Below are 9,668 nucleotides of genomic sequence, written 5' to 3'. Positions count from 1 at the left end.
CAAGGATCACTTCACAGAACATCATGGTGGTGGGAGATGATGAACTGAGGAAATCATTATAGTAACAAGCTAAATAAGAATTGACTATATCTACAGAGGACTTTCTGCTTTTTGGAGGCAGAATGCTAAGGTTTGGTGGAATTAAATGACCTGTCTACAACCAGTTATGTAGTCAACAAACATTAATTAAATGCTTAATGTGTACCTGTTGGGCATTGTGCTAATCTCTGAGGATATAACATCAAAAACACAATCCCTGCTTTTAGGAAGATCATATTCTGATATAGGAAACAACACGCAAAAGGTAGATACATGCAAGATATATATGGTGTAAATGGAAAGTGACTGCAGGAAGAAGATGATAGCTATGAGGAAGAGAAGGAACTGGAAAAAGTCTCCTGCAGAAAATGGGATTTGAATTGAAACCAAGCAAATGGGAAACTCTGGTTCAGAGAGGTTAAGTCACTTGTCTAAGGTCACACAGGTAGTAAATGGTAGCACAAATACCTCCTGAACCCAGGGTTTTGGACTCCAAGTTAGCTGAGTCTCATATTTGCACTTTATGTCACTTAAAGTCACATTACCCAGTGGGAAGTGTACGGCTTTTGAAATCAGAGGATCTGGATTTGAATTCCAGTTTAATCACTTACAGGGCAGCTAGGTAGTGCAGTGGATAGAGTGCTGGACCTGAAGTAAAGAAGATGTGAGTTCAAATCTAACTTCAGATACTTCTAACTGTGTGACCCTGGGCAAGTCACTTAACCCTGTTTACCTCTGTCAAATGAACTGGAGAAGGAAGTGGCAAATCACTCCAAAATTTTTGCCAAGAAAACCCCAAATGGGGTCATGAAGAATCAGACATGACTGAAATAAATGAACAACAACACTGGTCAATTACTGATGGACTAAGTGAACTTGGTTCACTGGGCCTTGGTTTTCACATCTGTCCAGTGAGGGAGTTGGACTGGTGATCTCCAGCTCCTCTTTCCAGCTTTAGGACTTAAGATTCAGGATAAGATCTTAGCTTTCTATCACATTTTGTCTTCCCCCATTACATTGTAAACTCCTTGATGCCAAGAACTGTCTTTTCTCTTTTGTATTTTTATCCCCAGTGCTTAACACAGTGCCTGGCAAGAAGTAGGTGCTTAATAAATATTTACTGACCATTGACCACAAGAAGTTCTATAAGTTTGCTGTCCCACATCATTTCCTGCAGTTTGTCCTAAACTTAACCTCTTTCAAGCTATGCAAATTCATGGTATGCAAGGAACTTTATGAATTAGTCACCTTGGGGGGATGACAGACAGCAGAGCCCCTATGGCATGAATGGAAGATAAACAGGCCCTGGCCTGAATCTTCTCCAACTTACAAAGGAAGGCATTTTTCTTTCTGAAAAATCATATTAAGCATGGTCTGGGTAGGGGACATTTCTGGGCCCCCAAGGCACCATAACTCCTATCATCTGTATTTCTGGAACATAAATGTGTCTAAGGTACTGTTACTAGCAAGGAAAATTATGAAATGTGAGTAGCTCACAGCTGATAGAACAGCTGAATTACTAAGCCTCCAAACCCTTAGTAACAGAAACACAGAGTGACATAACACAACAATATGATTTCAAATCATCTTGACATCAAATGACATCAAATCATCCTGCACATTCTCTCAGACTTTTTTCTAATTTGGTTTTACATGTACCTAACTTTAATGAACACTTAAGATGGTGATGATGGTGACTTTGCCTGATACAATTTTGTCCCATCAGCTGTTCCCTCCCTTCAGAAACAATCAGTGTTATGTAGTCAAGTCATATGAACGAACAGTTCTTGAAGGATATAATAACCGTGTGAGGATCATCACCAAATTCTATCATGAGAAAGATCCAAATCAAGAGAATTATAGATGCCACTTGATACCTACTAAATCGGGAAAAAATAGCAGAGAGTGATAAAAATTCTATGCTGTATTGTTTTCAGGGAAACAGGTACTCTATTACGTTGTTTGTAGGACTATAGACTGTGGCACATGATTTGGAGAACAATTTGGTAATATATAATTAATTGAGACCTGGCTGTATACTCTTTGATCTGGTGATTCCATCGGTAAGACTTTAATCTAAAAATATGATGATTTTGAGAAGCTGCATGATAAGTTGTTTGTTCTTCATTTCTAAAGAGGATCAAATGTGGGTGATGTTTTTGACTTACCTGTGAATTGGATTTAGATGAAACAGAGTTGCACAAAGTTGTCAGCCTCCTCCAGAGTCTCCAGTGTCTCTCCTTCAGAGTCATTGAAGTCTAGTGGCAGGACAAAATTCATGATGACCAGTGATATTTGGGGAAGCAGTGGGTGACTTTGGTGTCTTTGATACCTGGCCAAACTCTAAGAGCTCCACAGTCCTGCTTCAGTCACCTTCATGGCTGTTGGAGCTAATTGCTCTCATCCACCTATTCTGCCAAGGGAAGTTTGCACATGCTTGATGTAGACACTCCCTTAACTCACTGATGGGTTTGTGGCCCTTCAGTTACCCTCAACCTGGTTTAGACTGTCTACCTTGATGGTTTTACTGGAGGGTGGCTACTGTGCACACTACAGTTTCTTGGAGCCACAGGTGAGAGTGGTGTATATGATATATAGTGAAGAGGTATCAGACTCAAATAGAAACTGAATCACTCACTAATTGGTACATAAGGATCCCTGCAGGACACATATTAACTTGGTTTTAAAATATAATGTTATTTATGTTTTATTGTATTTTTGTTTATTTTGCTAAATATTTTCCAATTATATTTTAATCTGGTGCACTTTGGAGTGTGAGGGATCACAGGCTACATATATGACACCTCTAGAGGGCCAGCCTTATAATCAGAAAAACCTGGGTTCCAGTCTTACCTTGGATATATTCCCTCATGTCCAAATCAGTTGTCAGGACTTGTTTCTACCTTCATAACATCTCTCCTTCTTTCCTCTGACCCTGCCACCAACCTCATCATCTCCTGTCCAAACTATTACAAAAGCTTGCTGGTTGGTCTTCTTGCTTCAATTTTCTTCTCACTCCAGTCCAGCCTTCACTGAGCTAAGTGAACTTCCTAAAACTCAAGCCTGGTCAGGTTATCTCCCTATTCAATAAACTCCAGTGACTTCCTATTGACTCCAGGATCAAATATAAAGTCCTCTGTTGGGCTTTGATAATCTCTACAGTGTAGCCACTTCCTACCATTTCCAATCTTCTTACACCTTATTTCCCTCCACATACCCTGCTATCCACTGACATTAGTTTCCCTGCTGTTCCTCTTACATGATATTCCATCTCTTGACTCTTGAGTATTTTTCCTGTCTATCCCCTATGCCTGTAATTCTTTCCTTCCTCATTTCTTCCTCTTAGCCTCACTGACTTCCTTCCCACTTTCTTCAAGAAGCTTTCCCAGTCCTTCTTAATGTTAGTGTCTTGCTACTGTTGGATCATCTCCTGACACTGTATATATCTTGTTTGTACAGTTTGTATGTAGTTTCCCCCATTAGACTATGAGATCCTTGAAAGCAGGGACTATATTTTTGTCTTTCTTTGTATTCCCAGGACTTAGCACAGTACATTGCACATAGTAGGTGATTAATAAATGTTAGCTGATTGATAATGTTTCTGTGATCCTGGATGATTCACTTAATTTCTCCATGCCAGCAAGAAACGCTTTAAAACAATAAGGTACATAACTGTTGTCAATGTACTTTGGTCTAATAAAGAGCTTCTTCACTGGCAGTTCCCAATATCAATGAAATCACAGACATAGACAAAAATGATAAGTGAAAAATGACTTACCTATACAAAAATTTGTTAGCTGCTCTATTTGTTAATGCAAGGAAAAAAATGGAAACCACCTATATGTTGGATAACTGTAGAATAGTCAATTAAATTTTGTTCTACTGAATTAATAGGATCATAATATCCTCTACTTTGTTAATTGGATGGATACATGACCTTATGGATATGAGTACTCTCTCCGGTGATATGGATTTCAATCCAAAGATGTTTGCCTGTCCTGTATAATTTTTGTCTCTGACTTCTCATAAATCCTCCATGAGGGTCCATCAACAAGTATGGACCTTCCTCCAGCTATCCTGACATTACTCCATCTCCAATTTATTTCTTTCAGACTTAGACAAATCTAACAAATAGATTACAAGCAAGAAGCTGAGAAGCTTAATAAAATTTTGATAAATTTCTGATGATTATTAAATAGGAATAAAAATGAGTAGGTATATATCTCAACTCTTCATAGAACCTTCACAAAAATTGACCATGTATTATGAAATAAAAATCTCAAAAACAAATACACAAAAGCAGAAATAGGAAAAAAATCCTTTACTGACCATCAATTAAAAATATATTCAATAAAGGGCCTTTAAATAAGAGATTAAAAATTAATTGTAGACCAAATAGCTTACTCCTAAAGAATTCATAGGTCAAAGAATAAATCATAAGAATCATAGAAAATTTCCTCAATGAAATGACAATAATGAGAACCTACCAAATTAATCCTAAGAAGAAAAATTTTATCTTGAAACTCATCAACAAAGGAGATAAATGATAGGTCAATAAATTTGGCATACAATAAAAAACCTTTTGAAAACTATCAAATTTCAAAAATACAACTAAATATCAAAATAAAATTTCTGAAAATAAAGATGATGTTAGTAAAATTAAAATAAAAAGTTTAAATTGATAAATAAGTTTCTTTTTTTAATGGTAGAAAAATAAAACATTGATCATTCTGATTTTAAAAAAGATAGAGGAAAATAAAATTACTAGCAATAAAAATGAAAAAGGAGAAATTACAACAACTAAAGAAAATTATTAAAGCTTTTAAGCTTTAATAGCTTGAAACCACATTAAGACTTTTGGGACACTTTGTACACCAATTAAATTGGCAACTTAAGTAAAATATGTAAATATCTACAAAAAATCCAGATCATCAGAACAAGAAATAGAGAATATAAATAATCCATTTTTCAAAAAGAAAATTAAACAAGCCATAAATAAGCTTTTAAAGAAAAAAAAATCCCAGAACCAGATGGCTTTGCAAGTGAATTCTATCAAATATTCAAAAAATAATTAATAGTACATAATATGTCTGCAAAAAGAGGAAAATAGGAGGAACTAGGTGGTGGAGTGAATAGAACACCAGCCCTGGAGTCAGGAGGACCTGAGTTCAAATCTGACCTCAGACACTTAACACTTACTAGCTGTGTGACCTTGGGCAAGTCACTTAACCCCAATTGCCCTGCCTTTCCCCTGACAAAAAAAGAGGAGAATAAAGTATCCTACCAAATTTCTTCTCTGATACAAATATGATCTTGATACTTAAACCTAGGAGAAACAAATTAGAGAAAGAAAACTAAGTCAATGTCTCTAATGAAAGTTGACTCAAAAGTTTTAAATAAAATATTAACAAAGAGAATATATCAAGGGATCAAGAAATTTGTAAATTATGGCCATGTAGGATCTGTACTAGGAAAACTAGGTTAGACCAATGTTAGGAAAACTATAAACATAATAGACTATTCTAATTACAAAAATAATCAAAATCACATGGTCATATACATAGATATAGAAAACACTTTTGAACAAAAATATAGCATTCGTTTTGTTCAGTAATTTAGTCAATAAGCATTTGTCAAATGTTTATTACGTGCCAGTTACTGTATTAAGTTCTTGGGTTACAAAGAAAGGCAAAAACAGTCCCTGCCTTTAAGAATCTAACCTTGTTTTCCTGGCATAAATTTTGGGGTCAATATTAATTTTAATTCATTCTAAGGAGATGATATGTAAACAAGTAGGCATATGCAAGATATATACAGAGTAAAAACATTAAAGACATCCAGATAAATGGACCTTTCCTTAATATGGTAGTGTCGATATGTAAAGGTGATAAACTAGAGAACTTTCCAGTCATGTCAAGGATGAGCAAAGATATCAATTGTCAGCATTGCTACTTAACAAGCTTCTAGAAATATTACCCATAACAATAAGATAAGAAAAAGAAATCAAGAATAAGAAAAGAAGAAACAAAATAATTATAATAACTTTTGCAAATGATATGATTATCTACACAGAGAATTCCTACAGAGACAACTTAAAATTAATTTAAAAAATAACTTCAACAAAATAGCAAATAGCAGAATGTAGACTAAACACATACAAATCATTAGCTTTCATGAATATTCCAATAAAACAGAGAAAGAGAAAGAATGTGAAATTCCGTTCAAATTAGCTACTATATATATATATATATATATATAATATTTAAGAGCTCACTGCCAATGCACACACAGAGGAATTTTATAACTTATAAATTCTGTAAAATAGAAATAATGTCAGTTAAATAAGTAGAGAGATATTAATTGCTCATGTTTAGGCCATGCCAATATGATAATAGAAATACTAGTTAAAATTATTTATTCAGTACAGTACCAATGAAACTATCAAGGAACTGCTTTAGAAAGTTAGGAGAAATAAGAAATTCATCTGGAAAAATAAAAGATGAAGTCTACTAAAGGAAATAATTAAAAATGTGTGAACAAAGGATATGCAGTACCATATTTCAAACTATACTGCAAATCAGTAATAATCAAAGGTATTTAGTAGTGATAAAAACAAAAATTTAACCTGTAGAACAGACTAGCTATGCAAAATATCCAGAATCAAATGAACATAGTAGCACAATGTTTGATAAACCCAATGACTGCAGCTACTGGGGTAAGGGCTTACTATTTGGCAAAAACTGTTGAAGAAAAATGGAAAGAAGTTTGCAGAAATTAGGTTTAGACCAATATCTCACACCATATGCTCAATAACCTCCCAACACATACATGACTTAGATATAAAAGGTGACATCACAAACAAATTAGAAGGGCAAGAAAGAAAATAACTTTTGTAACTCTACCTAGGGAAGGAAGTCATGACCAGACAAAGGAAACAGAGGACCATAAAAAGTAGAGATGGGGAGGAAGGAAATTACTGGTTTACTGCATGATTTGCCCAAATACATAGAGTCAGGGAAATATTGCATAAATAAAGTAGAAAGACTGCTAACTTAGAGTCAGGAGATCCGAATTCAAGTTCCAAATCTGGCAATGCCAAGCAATGTTACTGTAACCAAGGTTTCTCTCCTCTCTGAGACTTAGTAAAAAGGGTGGAATGATACATTATCTTCATACAGTTGTAAGGGGAATCTTGACATGTTCCATCATCCAGAAAAATTCTATTCTGATGCCTCGGACAGCTAGTCAATCAACTATCATTTATTAAGCACCTACTATGTGCCAAACACTAGGAATAAAGAGAGAAGCAAAATAATTAAACAAATGAAAAAACAGAACAGTCCCAGACCTCAAGAATCTCACAGTCCATTGGAGTAGACAACATACAAGCAACTATATGCAAATAGATATATACAGGACACCCTGGGAGTAGTCCCACAGGAAAGGCACTAGGAAAATGAGTGGGAAAGGCTTATTGTAGAATCCTTGTATCTTTCGTGCTAGAGGGGCTTTGAGATTAAGCCCAGAGACAGATCTAAATTCCACTTTCTCCAGGAGGCCTTTCCTGATCTATTTTGTATATATGTTGTTTACATGTTGTCTCCCCTATTAGAATGTATGCTCCTTGAGGTCAGGGACTATTTTTGCCCCCTTTTTTATACCCAGCATTTAGCACAGTGTCTGGCATATGGTAAACACTTCATAAATGCTTGTTGACTGACAATTTTAATAATTTCTTTCCTCAAAGACCAGCCTAGTAAATTTAAGAGGCTCACAATCCATAGTTTGGTCACTGGGTGATGTATTATTTGGTTATAACAACCCAGGAAATAGATAAAAAATTATCCTTGGGTCTGTACAGATCTCTTCTTCTTTACCATGATAGAGGAAGTGTGATTTAAAGGGGGCCTACATTGTCACAAATCACAGTTTTTAGTCTACAAATAAAATGTCAATTTATTTATTGGTGGTAAATGTGACCTCTCTGGTCAATGATCAATAAGATCATATGTGACTGGATGAACTGGACCATGTTGATATTTATAATTTCACTAGAAATGAAGCCCAGAATCAAAAAAATTCTGCCATATTAAAGAGTTTTTATATTCCTTGGAGAGGAAAAATTAAGAAGTAGATGAAATTGGTTTCCTTGAGCTTCTCAACGGAACAAGAAACACCATCATTTCATGGGACACTTGGTCATTGTACATTACAGGGATTGTGATGTGCCATTAACCAAAAGACCACAATGAAGGCGGTTTCATTTTTAATTGCAGCATATACAATATCATCTCAAGATCTGTGAATATAGGCTCTTCTTCAAAGGGGGAAGAAATAGGGAAATTCTCTGAAGACCTTGGCAAGATTCTCTAATCTAAGTCAGCGTATATGTTGAAACTCAGTGATTTTAATGTGAAGATCGGCACAAGTAAGTATGGTGAAAAATATGGCTTGGAATAAAGAGGGGAAAAAGGCCAGCATTTTATGGAAGATCCAGAACCCTCCCACCTTTATGGGTATACCATCTCTAAGAAGAAAGTCAAATATGGAACTGAAAATTTTTTTTAAATGAAGAAAAAAAGAATGTCAGAAAGCACCAAACTTCTTCAATATTTCAGTAGGTCTGTGATCTCATCAATGTGGTTACTTTTCCAAAGACACAGATCAAAATTCCTCTGTGCTCTCTCATCTTGTGTGGTTCTTGCCCATTTCTTTCCACAAATCCTCCCTAGAGAGAATCCTTCCTCTAGGCCTTTGAACACTAAATGACATCACAAAAATGAAATAGGTTTTATCTTAGCAGGCAGGAAATGACTAATTGTGTTGTATATAGGCATCTAGGTGGCTTAGTAGATAGTGCTCTGGGCCTAGAGTCAGGAAGACCTGAGTTCAGATCTGGCCTTAGACACTGGCTGTGTGACTGTGGGATGAAGATTACAGATGAGGAGAGTGTGGCATATAGTTAGCCACTATATACTGCACTATCCTTATTCATAAAATGGGAATTATAATAATAATACCTGCCTCACAGGGTCATTGTGAAGATTAAATGAGTGAACATGTGTAAAGAGTTTTGCCAATTTTCAAGGATCTTAGTTCTAATGGATCAGATTCATAGATTAAAGTAAAAGTCAAAATTAGCAATGAATTAGAAGAAAGGATAAAGGATAAAGATGGGAAGACATTGTCCAATTACTAGTCAAACCCTATTTTAACAAGGTAATAATCCTGAAACGTAGGAAGTGACCAAATACAAAGACATTAGCTTGATCATAAAGAAGCTTAACTTATATAAATCCTTATAGATTTATATAAACCCATCACCACCATGGGGAGGCATAAAGAGCCTAGAACCAACCTTTATTTGCAAAACTTGCTGTGGTAGCCCATGAGAGACACTTGGCAACTGAAGACACCATCAGTCTGTCATACAAGCTCATTTACGACACACTAGGCAGGAAAATGATAGACAATTACAAACAAGATTGACTCACAAACTATAAAAAGCAATGGAGGGAAAAAATCAGCAGAAAAACTTTTTTGCTGTTGTTATTCAGTTGTTTCACTCGTGTCTGACTCTTTGTGACCCCATTTAGGCTTTTTTTTTTTTTTTGGCAAAGGTACCAGAG

The sequence above is a fragment of the Petaurus breviceps genome, unplaced genomic scaffold, assembly GCF_028583685.1.
Source record: "Petaurus breviceps papuanus isolate PSGF00001 unplaced genomic scaffold, PetGlider_PUasm1.0 98, whole genome shotgun sequence".
In the NCBI taxonomy this organism is placed as follows: Eukaryota; Metazoa; Chordata; class Mammalia; order Diprotodontia; family Petauridae; genus Petaurus; species Petaurus breviceps.
Note: the sequence above shows the minus strand (reverse complement) of the source record.